This window comes from Carcharodon carcharias, chromosome 5 (genome assembly GCF_017639515.1).
Source record: "Carcharodon carcharias isolate sCarCar2 chromosome 5, sCarCar2.pri, whole genome shotgun sequence".
NCBI classification, from domain to species: domain Eukaryota; kingdom Metazoa; phylum Chordata; class Chondrichthyes; order Lamniformes; family Lamnidae; genus Carcharodon; species Carcharodon carcharias.
Window position 1 is genome coordinate 196850347 of NC_054471.1, and position 18905 is coordinate 196869251.

The window sequence follows — 18905 nt, forward strand, 5'->3', positions numbered from 1 at the left end:
TCTGTAATCCCTGTGTTGCTCTCTCTCTCTGTAATCTCTGGGTTGCACACTCTCTGTGTCTGTAATATCTGGGTTACACTCTCTCTGTCTCTGTAATCTCTGGGTTACACTCTCTCTGTCTCTGTAATCTCTATGTTGCTCTCTCTCTGTATCGGTAATCTCTGGGTTGCCCACTCTCTCTCTGGGTTGCCCTCTCTCTCTCTGTAATCTCTGTGGTGCCCTCTCTCTGTCTCTGTAATCCCTGTGTTGCTCTCTCTCTCTGTAAACTCTGGGTTGCACACTCTCTGTGTCTGTAATATCTGGGTTACACTCTCTCTGTCTCTGTAATCTCTGGGTTACACTCTCTCTGTCTCTGTAATCTCTATGTTGCTCTCTCTCTGCCTCTGTAATCTCTGGGTTGCCCTCTCTCTCTCTCACTGTAATCTCTGGGTTGCCCTCATTCTCTCTCTCTCTCTGGGTTGCGCTCTCTCTCTGTAATCTCTATGTTGTGCTCTCTCTGCCTCTGTAATCTCTAGGTTGCCCTCTCTCTGTCTCTGTAATCTCTGGGTTACACTCTGTTTCTGTAATCTCTGTGTTGCTAGCTCTCTCTGTCTCTGTAATCTCTGGGTTGCCCTCTCTCTGTCTCTGTAACCTCTGGATTACACTCTCCCTGCCTCTGTAATCTCTAGGTTGCCCTCTCTCTCTCTCTCTCTCTGTAATCTCCGGGTTGCCCTCTCTCTCTCTCTCTCTGTAATCTCTGGGTTGCCCTCTCTCTGTCTCTGTAATCCCTCTGTTGCTCTCTCTCTGTAATCTCTGGGCTGCACACTCTCTGTCTCTGCAATCTCTGTGTTGCTCTCTCTCCCTAGCTGTAATCTCTGGGTTGCCCCCTCTCTCTCTCTGGGTTGCGCTCTCTCTCTGTAATCTCTATGTTGCGCTCTCTCTGCCTCTGTAATCTATGGGTTGCCCTCTCTCTCTGTCTCTGTAATCTCTGGGTTACACACTGCCTCTGTAATCTCTGTGTAGCCCTCTCTCTCTCAATAATCTCGGTGTTGCTTGCTCTCTCTCTCTGTAATCTCTGTGTTGCTCTCTCCCTGTAATCTCTGGGTTGCACACTCTCTGTCTCTGTAATCTCTGTGTTGCTCTCTCTCTCTCTCTCTGTAATCCCTGCGTTGCCCTCTCTCTGTAATCTCTATGTTGCTCTCTCTCTGTCTCTGTAATCTATGGGTTGCCCTCTCTCTGTCTCTCTCTCTGTATTGCCCTCTCTCTCTCTGTAATCTCTATGTTGTGCTCTCTCTGCCTCTGTAATCTCTAGGTTGCCCTCTCTCTGTCTCTGTAATCTCTGGGTTACACTCTGTTTCTGTAATCTCTGTGTTGCTAGCTCTCTCTGTCTCTGTAATCTCTGGGTTGCCCTCTCTCTGTCTCTGTAATCTCTGGGTTGCCCTCTCTCTAACTCTCTCTCTGGGTTACACTCTCTCTCTATAATATCTATGTTGCGCTCTCTCTGTCTCTGTAATTTATAGGTTGCCCTCTCTTTCTGTCTCTGTAATCTCTGTGTAGCGCTCTCTCTCTGAAATCTCTGTGTTGCCCTCTCTCTCTATAATCTGTGTTGCTCGCTCTCTCTCTCAGTAATCTCTGTGTTGCTCACTCTCTCTCTCTCTAATCTCAGTGTTGCCCTCTCTCTGTAATCTCTGTGTTGCTCGCTCTTTCTCTCTGTAATCTCTGGGTTGCTCTCTCTCTCTGTAATCTCTGTGTAGCCCTCTCTCTCTGTCTCTGTTATCTCTGTGTTCCTCTCTTTCTCTCTCTCTCTCGCTGCAATATCTGGGTTGCCCTCTCTCTGTCTCTGTAATCCCTGTGTTGCTCTCTCCCTGTAATCTCTGGGTTGCACACTCTCTGTCTCTGTAATCTCTGTGTTGTTCTCTCTCTCTCTCTGTAATCTCTGTGTTACCCTCTCTCTGTCTCTGTAATCCCTGTGTTGCTCTCTCCCTGTAATCTCTGGGTTGCACACTCTCTGTCTCTGTAATCTCTGTGTTGTTCTCTCTCTCTCTCTGTAATCTCTGTGTTACCCTCTCTCTGTCTCTGTAGTCCCTGTGTTGCTCTCTCCCTGTAATCTCTGGGTTGCACACTCTCTGTCTCTGTAATCTCTGTGTTGTTCTCTCTCTCTCTCTGTAATCCTTGCGTTACCCTATCTCTCTGTAATCTCTATGTTGCTCTCTCTCTGTCTCTGTAATCTCTGGGTTGCTCGCTCTCTCTCTCTCTGTAATCTCTATGTTGCTCTCTCTCTCTCTGTAATCTCTGTGGTGCCCTCTGTCTCTGTCTCTGTTATCTCTGTGTTGCTCTCTCTCTCTCTCTCTCTGTAATCTCTGGGTTGCCCTCTCTCTCTCTCTCAGGATTGCCCTCTCTCTCTCTGTAATCTCTGTGTTATCCTCTCTCTGTCTCTGTAATTCCTGTGTTGCTCTCTCTCTGTAATCTCTGTTTTGCACACTCCCTGTCTCTGTAATCTCTGTGTTGCCCTCTCTGTGTGTAATCTCTATGTTACGCTCTCTCTCTCTCTCTCTCTCGCTCTCTGGGTTGCCCTGTCTCTCTGTCTCTGTAATCTCTGTGTTGCTCGCTCTCTCTCTCTCTGTAATCCCTGGGTTGCCCTGTCTCTATGCCTGTAATCTCTGTGTTGCTCGCTCTCTCTCTGTAATCTGTGTTGCTCTCTCTCTCTCTCTCTCTCTCTCTCTCTCTCTGTAATCTCTGTGTTGCTCTCTCTCTCTCTCTCTCTCTCTCTCTGTAATCCTTGCGTTACCCTATCTCTCTGTAATCTCTATGTTGCTCGCTCTCTCTCTGTAATCTCTGTGGTGCCCTCTGTCTCTGTTATCTCTGTGTTGCTCTCTCTCTCTCTCTCGCTGTAATCTCTGGGTTGCCCTCTCTCTCTGGGCTGCGCTCTCTCTCTGTAATCTCTATGTTGCACTCTCTCTGCCACTGTAATCTATAGGTTGCACTCTCTTTCTGTCTCTGTAATCTCTGGGTTACACACTGTCTCTGTAATCTCTGTGTAGCGCTCTCTCTATGTAATCTCTGTGTTGCCCTCTCTCTATAAGATGTGTTGCTCGCTCTCTCTCTCAGTAATCTCTGTGTTGCTCACTATCTCTCTAATCTCTGTGTTGCCCTCTCTCTGTAATCTCTGTGTTGCTCGCTCTTTCTCTCTGTAATCTCTGGGTTGCTCGCTCTCTCTCTGTAATCTCTGTGTAGCCCTCTCTCTCTGTCTCTGTTATCTCTGTGTTCCTCTCTCTCTCTCTCTCTCTCTCTCACGCTGCAATCTCTGGGTTGCCCTCTCTCTGTAATCTCTGAGTAGCCCTCTCTGTAATCTCTGTGTTGCTAGCTCTCTCACTCTCTGTAACCTCGGTGTTGCCCTCTTTCTTTGTCTCTGTTATCTCTGTGTTGCTCTCTCTCTCTCTGTAATCTCTGTGTTACCCTCTCTCTGTCTCTGTAATCCCTGTGTTGCTCTCTCCCTGTAATCTCTGGGATGCACACTCTCTGTCTCTGTAATCTCTGTGTTGCTCTCTCTCTCTCTCTGTAATCCTTGCGTTACCCTATCTCTCTGTAATCTCTATGTTGCTCTCTCTCTGTCTCTGTAATCTCTGGGTTGCTCGCTTTCTCTCTCTGTAATCTGTATGTTGCTCGCTCTCTCTCTGTAATCTCTGTGGTGCCCTCTCTCTCTGTCTCTGTTATCTCTGTGTTGCTCTCTCTCTCTCTCTCGCTGTAATCTCTGGGTTGCCCTCTCTCTCTCTCTCTCTCTCTCTCTGGATTGCCCTCTCACTCTCTGTAATCTCTACGTTGTGCTCTCTCTACCTCTGTAATCTCTGGGTTGCCCTCTCTCTCTCATTGTAATCTCTGGGTGGCCCTCTCTCTCTCTGGGTTGCGCTCTCTCTCTGTAATCTCTATGTTGCGCTCTCTCTGCCACTGTAATCTATAGGTTGCACTCTCTTTCTGTCTCTGTAATCTCTGGGTTACACACTGTCTCTGTATTCTCTGTGTAGCCCTCTCTCTCTGTAATCTCTGTGTTGCCGTCTCTCTCTGTCATCTCTGTGTTGCTCTCTCTCTCTCTCTCTCTCTCTGTAATCCTTGCGTTACCCTATCTCTCTGTAATCTCTATGTTGCTCTCTCTCTGTCTCTGTAATCTCTGGGTTGCTCGCTTTCTCTCTCTGTAATCTCTATGTTGCTCGCTCTCTCTCTGTAATCTCTGTGGTGCCCTCTCTCTCTGTCTCTGTTATCTCTGTGTTGCTCTCTCTCTCTCTCTCACTGTAATCTCTGGGTTGCCCTCTCTCTCTCTCTCTCTCTCTCTCTGGATTGCCCTCTCTCTCTCTGTAATCTCTACGTTGCGCTCTCTCTACCTCTGTAATCTCTGGGTTGCCCTCTCTCTCTCATTGTAATCTCTGGGTTGCCCTCTCTCTCTCTGGGTTGCGCTCTCTCTCTGTAATCTCTATGTTGCGCTCTCTCTGCCACTGTAATCTATAGGTTGCACTCTCTCTCTGTCTCTGTAATCTCTGGGTTATACACTGTCTCTGTAATCTCTGTGTAGCTCTCTCTCTCTCTGTAATCTCTGTGTTGCCCTCTCTGTCTCTGTTATCTCTGTGTTGCTCTCTCTCCCTCTCTCTATCTGTAATCTCTGGGTTGCACACTCTCTGTCTCTGTAATCTCTGTGTTGCTTTCTCTCTCTCTGTAATCTCTGCATTGCCCTCTCTCTCTAATATCTATGTTGCGCTCTCTCTGCCTCTGTAATCTCTAGGTTGCCTTCTCTCTGTTTCTGTAATCTAAGGGGTACACTCTGTTTCTATAATCTTTGGGTTACGCTCTCTCTGTCTCTGTAATCTCTGGGTTGCCCGCTCTCTCTCTCTGTAATCTCTGGGTTGCCCTCTCTCTCTCTCCCTCTCTCTCTATAATCTCTGTGTTGCCCTCTCTCTGTCTCTGTAATCCCTGTGTTGCTCTCTCTCTGTAATCTCTGGGTTGCACACTCTCTGTCACTGTAATCTTTGTGTTGCCCTCTCTCTCTGTAATCTCTATGTTGCTCTCTCTCTCTCTCTCTCTCTCTGGGTTGCTCTCTCTCTCTCTCTCTCTCTCTCTGGGTTGCACTCTCTCTCTGTAATCTCTATGTTGCGCTGTCTCTGCCTCTGTGATCCATGGGTTGCCCTGTCTCTCTGTCTCCGTAATCTCTGGGTTACACACTGTCTCTGTAATCTCTGTGTTGCTCGCTCGCTCTCTCTCTGTAATCTGTGTTGCTCTCTCTCTCTGTAATCTCTGTGTTGCTCGTTCTCTCTCTCTCTGTAATCTCTGTGTAGCCCTCTCTCCCTGTAATCTCTGTGTTGCCCTCTCTGTCTATAATCTCTGTGTTGCTCGCTCTCTCTCTCTGTGTTGCTCGCTCTCTCTCGCTCTGTAATTTCTGGGTTGCTCTCTCTCTCTCTGTAATCTCTGGGTTGCCCTCTCTCTCTCTCTGTCTGTAATCTCTGTGTTGATCACTCTCTCTCTCTCTCTCTCTCTGTAATCTCTGTGTTGCTCTCTCTCTCTCTGTAATCTCTGTGTTGCCCTCTCACACTGTCTCTGTAATCTCTGTGTTGCTCTCTCTCTCTCTCTGTAATTTCTGGGTTGCTTGCTCTCTGTCTCTGTAATCTCTGGGTTGTTCGCTCTCTCTCTTTCTCTCTCTGTAATCTCTGTGTTGCTCTCTATCTCTCTGTAATCTCTGCGTTGCTCTCTCTCTCTCTGTAATCTCTATGTTGTGCTCTCTCTGCATCTGTAATCTCTAGGTTGCCCTCTCTCTGTCTCTGTAATCTCTGGGTTACACTCTGTTTCTATAATCTCTGGGTTACGCTCTCTCTGTCTCTGTAATCTCTGGGTTGCCTTCTCTCTCTCTCTGTAATCTCTGGGTTGCCCTCTCTCTCTCTCCCTCTCTCTCTGTAATCTCTATGTTGATCTCTCTCTGTAATCGCTGGGTTGCACACTCTCTGTCACTGTAATCTCTGTGTTGCCCTCTCTCTCTGTAATCTCTATGTTACTCTCTCTCTCTCTGGGTTGCGCTCTCTCTCTGTAATCTCTATGTTCCTCTCTCTCTCTCTCTCTCTCTCTGGGTTGCCCTCTCTCTCCCTCTCTCTCTCTGGGTTGCGCTCTCTCTCTGTAATCTCTAAATTGCGCTCTCTCTGCCTCTATAATCTCTGGGTTGCCCTGTCTCTCTGTCTCTGTAATCTCTGTGTTGCTCGCTCTCTCTCTCTCTGTAATCTCTGTGTTGCTCGCTCTCTCTCTGTAATCTGTGTTGCTCTCTCTCTCTGTAATCTCTGTGTTGCTCGCTCTCTCTCTCTCTGTAATCTCTGCATTGCCCTCTCCCTGTAATCTCTGGGTTGCCCTCTCTCTCTGTCTCTGTAATCTCTGGGTTACACACTGTCTCTGTAATCTCTGTGTAGCCCTCTCTCTCTATAATCTCTGTGTTGCTCGCTCTCTCTCAGTAATCTCTGTGTTGCCCTCTCTCTCTGTCTCTGTTATCTCTGTGTTGCTCTCTCTCTCTGTAATCTCCGGGTTGCCCTCTCTCTCTCTCTGCATTGCCCTCTCTCTCTCCGTAATCTCTATGTTGCGCTCTCTCTACCTCTGTAATCTCTGGGTTGCCCTCTCTCTCTGGGATGCGCTCTCTCTCTGTAATCTCTATGTTGCGCTCTCTCTGCCACTGTAATCTATAGGTTGTACTCTCTTTGTATCTCTGTAATCTCTGGGTTACACACTGTCTCTGTAATCTCTGTGTAGCGCTCTCTCTCTGTAATCTCTGTGTTGCCTTCTCTTTCTATAATCTGTGTTGCTCGCTCTCTCTCTCAGTAATCTCTGTGTTGCTCACTCACTCTCTCTAATCTCTGTGTTGCCCTCTCTCTGTAATCTCTGTGTTGCTCGCTCTTTCTCTCTGTAATCTCTGGGTTGCTCGCTCTCTCTCTGTATTCTCTGTGTAGCCCTCTCTGTAATCTCTGTGTTGCTAGCTCTCTCACTCTCTGTAATCTCGGTGTTGCCCTCTCTCTCTGTCTCTGTTATCTCTGTGTTGCTCTCTCTCTCTCTCTCGCTGTAATCTCTGGGTTGCACACTCTCTGTCTCTGTAATCTCTGTGTTGCTTTCTCTCTCTCTCTCTCTGTACTCTCTGCGTTGCCCTCTCTCTCTGTAATATCTATGTTGCGCTCTCTCTGCCTCTGTAATCTCTAGGTTGCCTTCTCTCTGTCTCTGTAATCTAAGGGTTACACTCTGTTTCTATAATCTCTGGGTTACGCTCTCTCTGTCTCTGTAATCTCTGGGTTGCCCTCTCTCTCTCTCTCTGTAATCTCTGGGTTGCCCTCTCTCTCTCTCCCTCTCTCTCGATAATCTCTGTGTTGCCCTCTCTCTGTCTCTGTAATCCCTGTGTTGCTCTCTCTCTGTAATCTCTATGTTGCTCTCTCTCTCTCTCTCTCTCTCTCTCTCTGGGTTCTGTTCTCTCTCTGTAATCTCTATGTTGCGCTCTCTCTGCCACTGTAATCTATAGGTTGCACTCTCTTTCTGTCTCTGTAATCTCTGGGTTACACACTGTCTCTGTATTCTCTGTGTAGCCCTCTCTCTCTGTAATCGCTGTGTTGCCGTCTCTCTCTGTCCTCTCTGTGTTGCTCTCTCTCTCTCTCTCTCTCTCTGTAATCTCTGGGTTGCCCTCTCCCTCTCTCTCTGGATTGCTCTCTCTCTCTGTAATCTCTGGGTTGCACACTCTCTGTCTCTGTAATCTCTGTGTTGCTCTCTATCTCTCTGTAATCTCTGTGTTGTTCTCTCTCTCTCTGTAATCTCTATGTTGCGCTCTCTCTGCCTCTGTAATCTCTAGGTTGCCTTCTCTCTCTCTCTGTAATCTCTGTGTTACCCTCTCTCTGTCTCTGTAATCCCTGTGTTGCTCTCTCTCTTTAATCTCTGGGTTGCACACTCTCTGTCTCTGTAATCTCTGTGCTGCTTTCTCTCTCTCTCTCTCTCTGTACTCTCTGCGTTGCCCTCTCTCTCTGTAATATCTATGTTGCGCTCTCTCTGCCTCTGTAATCTCTAGGTTGCCTTCTCTCTGTCTCTGTAATCTAAGGGTTACACTCTGTTTCTATAATCTCTGGGTTACGCTCTCTCTGTCTCTGTAATCTCTGGGTTGCCCTCTCTCTCTCTCTCTCTGTAATCTCTGGGTTGCCCTCTCTCTCTCTCCCTCTCTCCCGATAATCTCTGTGTTGCCCTCTCTCTGTCTCTGTAATCCCTGTGTTGCTCTCTCTCTGTAATCTCTATGTTGCTCTCTCTCTCTCTCTCTCTCTCTGGGTTGCCCTCTCTCTCTCTCTCTCTCTGGGTTGCGCTCTCTCTCTGTAATCTCTATGTTGCGCTCTCTCTGCCTCTGTGATCCATGGGTTGCCCTGTCTCTCTGTCTCTGTAATCTCTGGGTTACACATTGTCTCTGTAATCTCTGGGTTGCTCGCTCGCTCTCTCTCTGTAATCTGTGTTGCTCTATCTCTGTGTAATCTCTGTGTTGCTCGCTCTCTCTCTCTCTGTAATCTCTGTGTAGCCCTCTCTCCCTGTAATCTCTGTGTTGCCCTCTCTGTCTATAATCTCTGTGTTGCTCGCTCTCTCTCTCTCTGTAATCTCTGTGTTGCTCACTCTCTCTCTCTCTGTGTAATTTCTGGGTTGCTCTCTCTCTCTCTCTGTAATCTCTGGGTTGCCCTCTCTCTCTCTCTGTCTGTAATCTCTGTGTTGCTCGCTCTCTCTCTCTGTAATCTCTGTGTTGCTCGCTCTCTCTCTCTGTAATCTCTGGGTGCCCTGTCTCGGTCTCTGTAATCTCTGTGTTGCTCGCTTTCTCTCTCTCTCTGTAATCTCTGTGTTGCCCTCTCCCTGTAATCTCTGGGTTGCCCTCTCTCTCTGTCTCTGTAATCTCTGGGTTACACACTGTGTCTGTAATCTCTGTGTAGCCCTCTCTCTCAGTAATCTCTGTGTTGCCCTCTCTGTCTCTGTTATCTCTGTGTTGCTCTCTCTCTCTCTCTGTAATCTCCGGGTTGCCCTCTCTCTCTCTGGATTGCCCTCTCTCTCTCTGTAATCTCTATGTTGCGCTCTCTCTACCTCTGTAATCTCTGGGTTGCCCTCTCTCTCTGTAATCTCTATGTTGCGCTCTCTCTGCCACTGTAATCTATAGGTTGCACTCTCTTTCTGTCTCTGTAATCTCTGGGTTACACACTGTCTCTGTAATCTCTGTGTAGCCCCCTCTCTCTGTCATCTCTGTGTTGCTCTCTCTCTCTCTCTCTCTGTAATCTCTGGGTTGCCCTCTCACTCTCTCTCTGGATTGCCCTCTCTCTCTGTAATCTCTGTGTTACCCTCTCTTTGTCACTGTAATCGCTGTGTTGCTCTCTCTCTGTAATCTCTGGGATGCACACTCACTGTCTCTGTAATCTCTGTGTTTCTCTCTCTCTCTCTCTCTGTAATCTCTGTGTTGCTCGCTCTCTCTCTCTCTGTAATCTCTGGGTGCCCTGTCTCGGTCTCTGTAATCTCTGTGTTGCTCGCTTTCTCTCTCTCTCTGTAATCTCTGTGTTGCCCTCTCCCTGTAATCTCTGGGTTGCCCTCTCTCTCTGTCTCTGTAATCTCTGGGTTACACACTGTCTCTGTAATCTCTGTGTAGCCCTCTCTCTCAGTAATCTCTGTGTTGCCCTCTCTGTCTCTGTTATCTCTGTGTTGCTCTCTCTCTCTCTCTCTGTAATCTCCGGGTTGCCCTCTCTCTCTCTCTGGATTGCCCTCTCTCTCTCTGTAATCTCTATGTTGCGCTCTCTCTACCTCTGTAATCTCTGGGTTGCCCTCTCTCTCTGTAATCTCTATGTTGCGCTCTCTCTGCCACTGTAATCTATAGGTTGCACTCTCTTTCTGTCTCTGTAATCTCTGGGTTACACACTGTCTCTGTAATCTCTGTGTAGCTCCCTCTCTCTGTCATCTCTGTGTTGCTCTCTCTCTCTCTGTAATCTTTGGGTTGCCCTCTCACTCTCTCTCTGGATTGCCCTCTCTCTCTGTAATCTCTGTGTTACCCTCTCTCTGTCTCTGTAATCCCTGTGTTGCTCTCTCTCTGTAATCTCTAGGTTGCCCTCGCTCTGTCTCTGTAATCTTCGGGTTAAAATCTGTTTCTATAATCTCTGGGGTACGCTCTCTCTGTCTCTGTAATCTCTGGGTTGCCTTCTCTCTCTCTCTGTAATCTCTGGGTTGCCCTCTCTCTCTCTCCCTCTCTCTCTGTAATCTCTGTGTTGATCTCTCCCTGCAATCTCTGGGTTGCACACTCTCTGTCACTGTAATCTCTGTGTTGCCCTCTCTCTCTGTAATCTCTAAATTGCGCTCTCTCTGCCTCTATAGTCTATGGGTTGCCCTGTCTCTCTGTCTCTGTAATCTCTGGGTTACACACTGTCTCTGTAATCTCTGTGCTGCTCGCTCTCTCTCTCTCTGTAATCTCTGTGTTGCTCGCTTTCTCTCTCTCTCTGTAATCTCTGTGTTGCCCTCTCCCTGTAATCTCTGGGTTGCCCTCTCTCTCTGTCTCTGTAATCTCTGGGTTACACACTGTGTCTGTAATCTCTGTGTAGCCCTCTCTCTCAGTAATCTCTGTGTTGCCCTCTCTGTCTCTGTTATCTCTGTGTTGCTCTCTCTCTCTCTCTGTAATCTCCGGGTTGCCCTCTCTCTCTCTGGATTGCCCTCTCTCTCTCTGTAATCTCTATGTTGCGCTCTCTCTACCTCTGTAATCTCTGGGTTGCCCTCTCTCTCTGTAATCTCTATGTTGCGCTCTCTCTGCCACTGTAATCTATAGGTTGCACTCTCTTTCTGTCTCTGTAATCTCTGGGTTACACACTGTCTCTGTAATCTCTGTGTAGCCCCCTCTCTCTGTCATCTCTGTGTTGCTCTCTCTCTCTCTCTCTCTGTAATCTCTGGGTTGCCCTCTCACTCTCTCTCTGGATTGCCCTCTCTCTCTGTAATCTCTGTGTTACCCTCTCTTTGTCACTGTAATCGCTGTGTTGCTCTCTCTCTGTAATCTCTGGGATGCACACTCACTGTCTCTGTAATCTCTGTGTTTCTCTCTCTCTCTCTCTCTCTGTAATCTCTGTGTTGCTCGCTCTCTCTCTCTCTGTAATCTCTGGGTGCCCTGTCTCGGTCTCTGTAATCTCTGTGTTGCTCGCTTTCTCTCTCTCTCTGTAATCTCTGTGTTGCCCTCTCCCTGTAATCTCTGGGTTGCCCTCTCTCTCTGTCTCTGTAATCTCTGGGTTACACACTGTCTCTGTAATCTCTGTGTAGCCCTCTCTCTCAGTAATCTCTGTGTTGCCCTCTCTGTCTCTGTTATCTCTGTGTTGCTCTCTCTCTCTCTCTCTGTAATCTCCGGGTTGCCCTCTCTCTCTCTCTGGATTGCCCTCTCTCTCTCTGTAATCTCTATGTTGCGCTCTCTCTACCTCTGTAATCTCTGGGTTGCCCTCTCTCTCTGTAATCTCTATGTTGCGCTCTCTCTGCCACTGTAATCTATAGGTTGCACTCTCTTTCTGTCTCTGTAATCTCTGGGTTACACACTGTCTCTGTAATCTCTGTGTAGCTCCCTCTCTCTGTCATCTCTGTGTTGCTCTCTCTCTCTCTGTAATCTTTGGGTTGCCCTCTCACTCTCTCTCTGGATTGCCCTCTCTCTCTGTAATCTCTGTGTTACCCTCTCTCTGTCTCTGTAATCCCTGTGTTGCTCTCTCTCTGTAATCTCTAGGTTGCCCTCGCTCTGTCTCTGTAATCTTCGGGTTAAAATCTGTTTCTATAATCTCTGGGGTACGCTCTCTCTGTCTCTGTAATCTCTGGGTTGCCTTCTCTCTCTCTCTGTAATCTCTGGGTTGCCCTCTCTCTCTCTCCCTCTCTCTCTGTAATCTCTGTGTTGATCTCTCCCTGCAATCTCTGGGTTGCACACTCTCTGTCACTGTAATCTCTGTGTTGCCCTCTCTCTCTGTAATCTCTAAATTGCGCTCTCTCTGCCTCTATAGTCTATGGGTTGCCCTGTCTCTCTGTCTCTGTAATCTCTGGGTTACACACTGTCTCTGTAATCTCTGTGCTGCTCGCTCTCTCTCTCTCTGTAATCTCTGTGTTGCTCGCTCTCTCTCTCTGTAATCTCTGGGTTGCCCTGTCTCTGTCTCTGTAATCTCTGTGTTACTCGCTCTCTCTCTGTAATCTGTGTTGCTCTCTCTCTCTGTAATCTCTGTGTTGCTCGCGCTCTCTCTCTCTCTGTAATCTCTGTGTTGCCCTCTCCCTATAATCTCTGTGTTGCTCTCTCTCTCTCTCTCTCTGTAATCTCCGGGTTGCCCTCTCTCTCTCTCTGGATTGCCCTCTCTCTCTCTGTAATCTCTGTGTTACCCCCTCTCTGTCTCTGTAATCCCTGTGTTGCTCTCTCTGTAATCTTTGGTTTGCACACTCTCTGTCTCTGTAATCTCTGTGTTGCTTTCTCTCCCTCTCTCTGTAATCTCTGCGTTGCCCTCTCTCTCTGTAATATCTATGTTGTGCTCTCTCTGCCTCTGTAATCTCTAGGTTGCCTTCTCTCTGTCTCTGTAATCTAAGGGTTACACTCTGTTTCTATAATCTCTGGGTTACGCTCTCTCTGTCTCTGTAATCTCTGGGTTGCCCTCTCTCTCTCTCTCTCTCTGTAATCTCTGGGTTGCCCTCTCTCTCTCTCCCTCTCTCTCGATAATCTCTGTGTTGCCCTCTCTCTGTCTCTGTAATCCCGGTGTTGCTCTCTCTCTGTAATCTCTATGTTGCTCTCTCTCTCTCTCTCTCTGGGTTGCGCTCTCTCTCTGTAATCTCTATGTTGCGCTCTCTCTGCCTCTGTGATCCATGGGTTGCCCTGTCTCTCTGTCCCTGTAATCTCTGGGTTACACATTGTCTCTGTAATCTCTGGGTTGCTCACTCGCTCTCTCTCTGTAATCTGTGTTGCTCACTCTCTCTCTCTCTGTAATCTCTGTGTTGCTCTCACTCTCTCTGTCATCTCTGTGTTGCCCTCTCTCTCTGTAATCTCTGGGTTGCCCTCCCTCTGTCTCTGTAATCTCTGGGTTACACACTGTCTCTGTAATCTCTGGGTTACACACTGTCTCTGTAATCTCTGGGTTGCTCTCTCTCTCTCTGTAATCTCTGGGTTGCCCCCTCTCTCCATCTCTGTAATCTCTGGGTTACCCTCTCCCTGTCTCTGTAATCTCTGGGTTACGTTCTCTCTCTATCTCTTATCTCTAGGTTGCCCTCTCTCTGTAATCTCTGGGTTACTCTCTCTTTCTGTAATCTCTGGGTTATGCTCTCTCTGTCCCTGTGATCTCTGGGTTACCCTCTCTCTCTCTCTCTGTAATCTCTGGGTTACACTCTCTCTGTCTCTGTGATCTCTGGGTTGCCCTCTCTCTCTCTCTGTGTAATCCCTGGGTTGCCCTCTCCCTCTCTCTCTGTAATCTTTGTGTTGCTCTCTCTCTCTCGCCCTGTAATCTCTGGGCTGCCCTCTCTCTCTCTGTAATCTCTGTGTTGCTCGCTCTCTCTCTCTCTCTCTCTCTCTCTCTCTCTCTAATCTCTGTGTTGCTCTCACTCTCTCTTTAATCTCTGTCTTGCCCTCTCCCTCTGTAATCTCTGGGTTGCCCTCTCTCTCTGTCTCTGTAATCTCTGGGTTGCTCTCTCAGTCTCTCTCTCTCTCTGTAATCCTTGCGTTGCCCTCTCTCTCTGTAATCTCTATGTTGCTCTCTCTCTGTCCCTGTAATCTCTGTGTTGCTCGCCCTCTCTCTCTTTAATCTCTATGTTGCTTGCTCTCTCTCTGTAATCTCTGCGTTTCCCTCTCTCTCTGTCTCTGTTATCTCTGTGTTGCTCTCTCTCTCTCTCTCCCTGTAATCTCTGGGTTGCCCTCTCTCTCTCTCTCTCTCTCTCTGGATTGCCCTCTCTCTCTCTGTAATCTCTACATTGCGCTCTCTCTACCTCTGTAATCTCTGGGTTGCCCTCTATCTCTCACTGTAATCTCTGGGTTGCCCTCTCTCTCTCTCTCTCTCTCTGGGTTGCACTCTCTCTCTCTGTAATCTCTATGTTGCGCTCTCTCTGCCACTGTAATCTATAGGTTGCACTCTTCCTCTGTCTCCGTAATCTCTGGGTTACACACTGTCTCTGTAATCTCTGTGTAGCCCTTTCTCACTGTAATCTCTGGGTTGCCGTCTCTCTCTGTCATCTCTATGTTGCTCTCTCTCTCTCTCTGTAATTTCTGGGTTGCCCTCTCTCTCTCTCTGGATTGCCCTCTCTCTCTCTGTAATCTCAGTGTTACCCTCTCTCTGTCTCTGTAATCCCTGTGTTGCTCTCTCTCTGTAATCTCTGGGTTGCACACTCACTGTCTCTGTAATCTCTGTGTTGCTCTCTCTCTCTCTCTCTGTAATCTCTGCATTGCTCTCTCTCTCTGTAATCTCTATGTTGCGCTCTCTCTGCCTCTGTAATCTCTAGGTTGCCCTCTCTCTGTCTCTGTAATCTCGGGGTTACACTCTGTTTCTATAATCTCTGGGTTACGCGCTCTCTGTCTCTGTAATCTCTGGGTTGCCTTCTCTCTCTCTCTGTAATCTCTGGGTTGCCCTCTCTCTCTCTCCCTCTCTCTCTGTAATCTCTATGTTGATCTCTCTCTGTAATCTCTGGGTTGCACACTCTCTGTCACTGTAATCTCTGTGTTGCCCTCTCTCTCTGTAATCTCTACGTTACTCTCTCTCTCTGGGTTGCGCTCTCTCTCTGTAATCTCTAAATTGCGCTCTCTCTGCCTCCATAATCTATGGGTTGCCCTGTCTCTCTGTCTCTGTAATCTCTGCGTTACACACTGTCTCTGTAATCTCTGTGTTGCTCGCTCTCTCTCTCTGTAATCTCTGGGTTGCCCTGTCTCTGTCTCTGTAATCTCTGTGTTGCTCTCACTCTCTCTGTAATCTCTGTCTTGCCCTCTCTCTCTGTAATCTCTGGGTTGCCCTCTCTCTCTGTCTCTGTAATCTCTGGGTTGCTCTCTCAGTCTCTCTCTCTCTCTGTAATCCTTGCGTTGCCCTCTCTCTCTGTAATCTCTATGTTGCTCTCTCTCTGTCCCTGTAATCTCTGTGTTGCTCGCCCTCTCTCTCTTTAATCTCTATGTTGCTTGCTCTCTCTCTGTAATCTCTGTGTTTCCCTCTCTCTCTGCCTCTGTTATCTCTGTGTTGCTCTCTCTCTCTCTCTCGCTGTAATCTCTGGGTTGCCCTCTCTCTCTCTCTCTTTGGATTGCCCCCTCTCTCTCTGTAATCTCTACGTTGCACTCTCTCTACCTCTGTAATCTCTGGGTTGCCCTCTATCTCTCACTGTAATCTCTGGGTTGCCCTCTCTCTCTCTCTCTCTGGGTTGTGCTCCCTCTCTCTGTAATCTCTATGTTGCGCTCTCTCTGCAACTGTAATCTATAGGTTGCACTCTCCCTCTGTCTCCGTAATCTCTGGGTTACACACTGTCTCTGTAATCTCTGTGTAGCCCTTTCTCACTGTAATCTCTGGGTTGCCGTCTCTCTCTGTCATCTCTGTGTTGCTCTCTCTCTCTCTCTCTCTCTCTGTAATCTCTGGGTTGCCCTCTCTCTCTCTCTCTGGATTGACCTCTCTCTCTGTAATCTCAGTGTTACCCTCTCTCTGTCTCTGGAATCCCTGTGTTGCTCTCTCTCTGTAATCTCTGGGTTGCACACTCACTGTCTCTGTAATCTCTGTGTTGCTCTCTCTCTCTCTCTGTAATCTCTGCATTGCTCTCTCTCTCTGTAATCTCTATGTTGCGCTCTCTCTGCCTCTCTAATCTCTAGGTTGCCCTCTCTCTGTCTCTGTAATCCCTGGGTTACACTCTGTTTCTATAATCTCTGGGTTACACTCTCTCTGTCTCTGTAATCTCTGGGTTGCCTTCTCTCTCTCTCTGTAATCTCTGGGTTGCCCTCTCTCTCTCTCTCTCCCTCTCTCTCTGTAATCTCTATGTTGATCTCTCTCTGTAATCTCTGGGTTGCACACTCTCTGTCACTGTAATCTCTGTGTTGCCCTCTCTCTCTGTAATCTCTACGTTACTCTCTCTCTCTCTGGGTTGCGCTCTCTCTCTGTAATCTCTAAATTGCGCTCTCTCTGCCTCTATAATCTATGGGTTGCCCTGTCTCTCTGTCTCTGTAAATCTGCGTTACACACTGTCTCTATAATCTCTGTGTTGCTCGCTCTCTCTCTCTGTAATCTCTGGGTTGCCCTGTCTCTGTCTCTGTAATCTCTGTGTTGCTCTCACTCTCTCTGTAATCTCTGTCTTGCCCTCTCTCTGTAATCTCTGGGTTGCCCTCTCTCTGTCTCTGTCATCTCTGGGTTGGTCTCTCTCTCTCTCTCTCTCTCTCTGTAATACTTCAGTTGCCCTCTCTCTCTGTAATCTCTATGTTGCTCTCTCTGTCTCTGTAATCTCTGTGTTGCTCAATCTCTTACTCTGTAATCTCTATGTTGCTTGCTCTCTCTCTGTAATCTCTGTGTTTCCCTCTCTCTCTGTCTCTGTTATCTCTGTGTTGCTCTCTCTCTTTCTCTCTCTCGCTGTAATCTCTGGGTTGCCCTCTCTCTCTCTCTCTCTCTCTGGATTGCCCTCTATCTCTCTCTGTAATCTCTACGTTGTGCTCTCTCTACCTCTGTAATCTCTGGGTTGCCCTCTATCTCTCACTGTAATCTCTGGGTTGCCCTCTCTCTCTCTCTCTCTCTGGGTTGCGCTCTCTCTCTGTAATCTCTATGTTGCGCTCTCTCTGCCACTGTAATCTATAGGTTGCACTGTCTCTCTGTCTCCGTAATCTCTGGGTTACACACTGTCTCTGTAATCTCTGTGTAGCCCTCTCTCTCTGTAATCTCTGGGTTGCCGTCTCTCTCTGTCATCTCTATGTTGCTCTCTCTCTCTCTCTCTGTAATCTCTGGGTTGCCCTCTCTCTCCCTCTCTCTCTGTAATCTCTATGTTGATCTCTCTCTGTAATCTCTGGGTTGCACACTCTCTGTCACTGTAATCTCTGTGTTGCCCTCTCTCTCTGTAATCTCTACGTTACTCTCTCTCTCTCTGGGTTGTGCTCTCTCTCTGTAATCTCTAAATTGCGCTCTCTCTGCCTCTATAATCTATGGGTTGCCCTGTCTCTCTGTCTCTGTAATCTCTGCGTTACACACTGTCTCTGTAATCTCTGTGTTGCTCGCTCTCTCTCTCTGTAATCTCTGGGTTGCCCTGTCTCTGTCTCTGTAATCTCTGTGTTGCTCTCACTCTCTCTGTAATCTCTGTCTTGCCCTCTCTCTCTGTAATCTCTGGGTTGCCCTCTCTCTCTGTCTCTGTCATTTCTGGGTTGGTCTCTCTCTCTCTCTGTAATACTTCAGTTGCCCTCTCTCTCTGTAATCTCTATGTTGCTCTCTCTGTCTCTGTAATCTCTGTGTTGCTCAATCTCTTACTCTGTAATCTCTATGTTGCTTGCTCTCTCTCTGTAAACTCTGTGTTTCCCTCTCTCTCTGTCTCTGTTATCTCTGTGTTGCTCTCTCTCTTTCTCTCTCTCGCTGTAATCTCTGGGTTGCCCTCTCTCTCTCTCTCTCTCTGGATTGCCCTCTCTAGCTCTGTAATCTCTACGTTGCGCTCTCTCTACCTCTGTAATCTCTGGGTTGCCCTCTATCTCTCACTGTAATCTCTGAGTTGCCCTCTCTCTCTCTCTCTCTGGGTTGCGCTCTCTCTCTGTAATCTCTATGTTGCGCTCTCTCTGCCACTGTAATCTATAGGTTGCACTGTCTCTCTGTCTCCGTAATCTCTGGGTTACACACTGTCTCTGTAATCTCTGTGTAGCCCTCTCTCTCTGTAATCTCTGTGTTGCCCTCTCTCTCTGTAATCTCTGTGTTGCTCGCTCTCTCTCTCAGTAATCTCTGTGTTGCCGTCTCTCTCTGTCTCTGTTATCTCTGTGTTGCTCTCTCTCTCTCTCTCTGTAATCTCTGAATTGCCCTCTCTCTCTGTAATCTCTGTGTTACCCTCTCTCTGTCTCTGTAATCCCTGTGTTGCTCTCTCTCTGTAATCTCTGGGTTGCACACTCTCTGTCTCTGTAATCTCTGTGTTGATCTCTCTATCTCTCTGTAATCTCTGCATTGCTCATTCTCTCTGTAATCTCTATGTTGCGCTCTCTCTGCCTCTGTAATCTCTAGGTTGCCCTCTCTCTGTCTCTGTAATCTCGGGGTTACACTCTGTTTCTATAATCTCTGGGTTATGCTCTCTCTGTCTCTGTAATCTCTGTGTTGCTCTCCCTCTCTCTCTCTCTGTAATTTCTGGGTTGCTTGATCTCTGTCTCTGTAATCTCTGGGTTGCTCGCTCCCTCTCTCTCTCTCTCTGTAATCTCTGCGTTGCTCTCTCTCTCTCTGTAATTGCTGGGTTGCTCGCTCTCTGTCTCTGTAATCTCGGGGTTACACACTGTCTCTGCAATCTCTGCGTTGCTCACTCTCTGTCTCTGTAATCTGTGTTGCTCTCTCTCTCTATAGTCTCTGGGTTGCCCTGTCTCTGTCTCTGTAATCTCTGTGTTACTCACTCTCTCTCTCTCTGAAATCTCTGTGTTGCTCTCACTCTCTCTGTCATCTCTGTGTTGCCCTCTCTCTCTGTAATCTCTGGGTTGCCCTCTCTCTCTGTCTCTGTAATCTCTGTGTTGCTCACTCTCTCTCTCTGTAATCTCTGTGTTGCTCTCACTCTCTCTGTCATCTCTGTGTTGCCATCTCTCTCTGTAATCTTTGGGTTGCCCTCTCACTCTGTCTCTGTAATCTCTGTGTTGCTCACTCTCTCTCTGTAATCTCTGGGTTGCCCTCTCTCTGTCTCTGTAATCGCTGTGTTACACTCTCCCTCAGTCTCTGTAATTTCTGGGTTGCTCTCTCTCTTTCTGTCTGTAATCTCTGTGTTGCTCACTCTCTCTC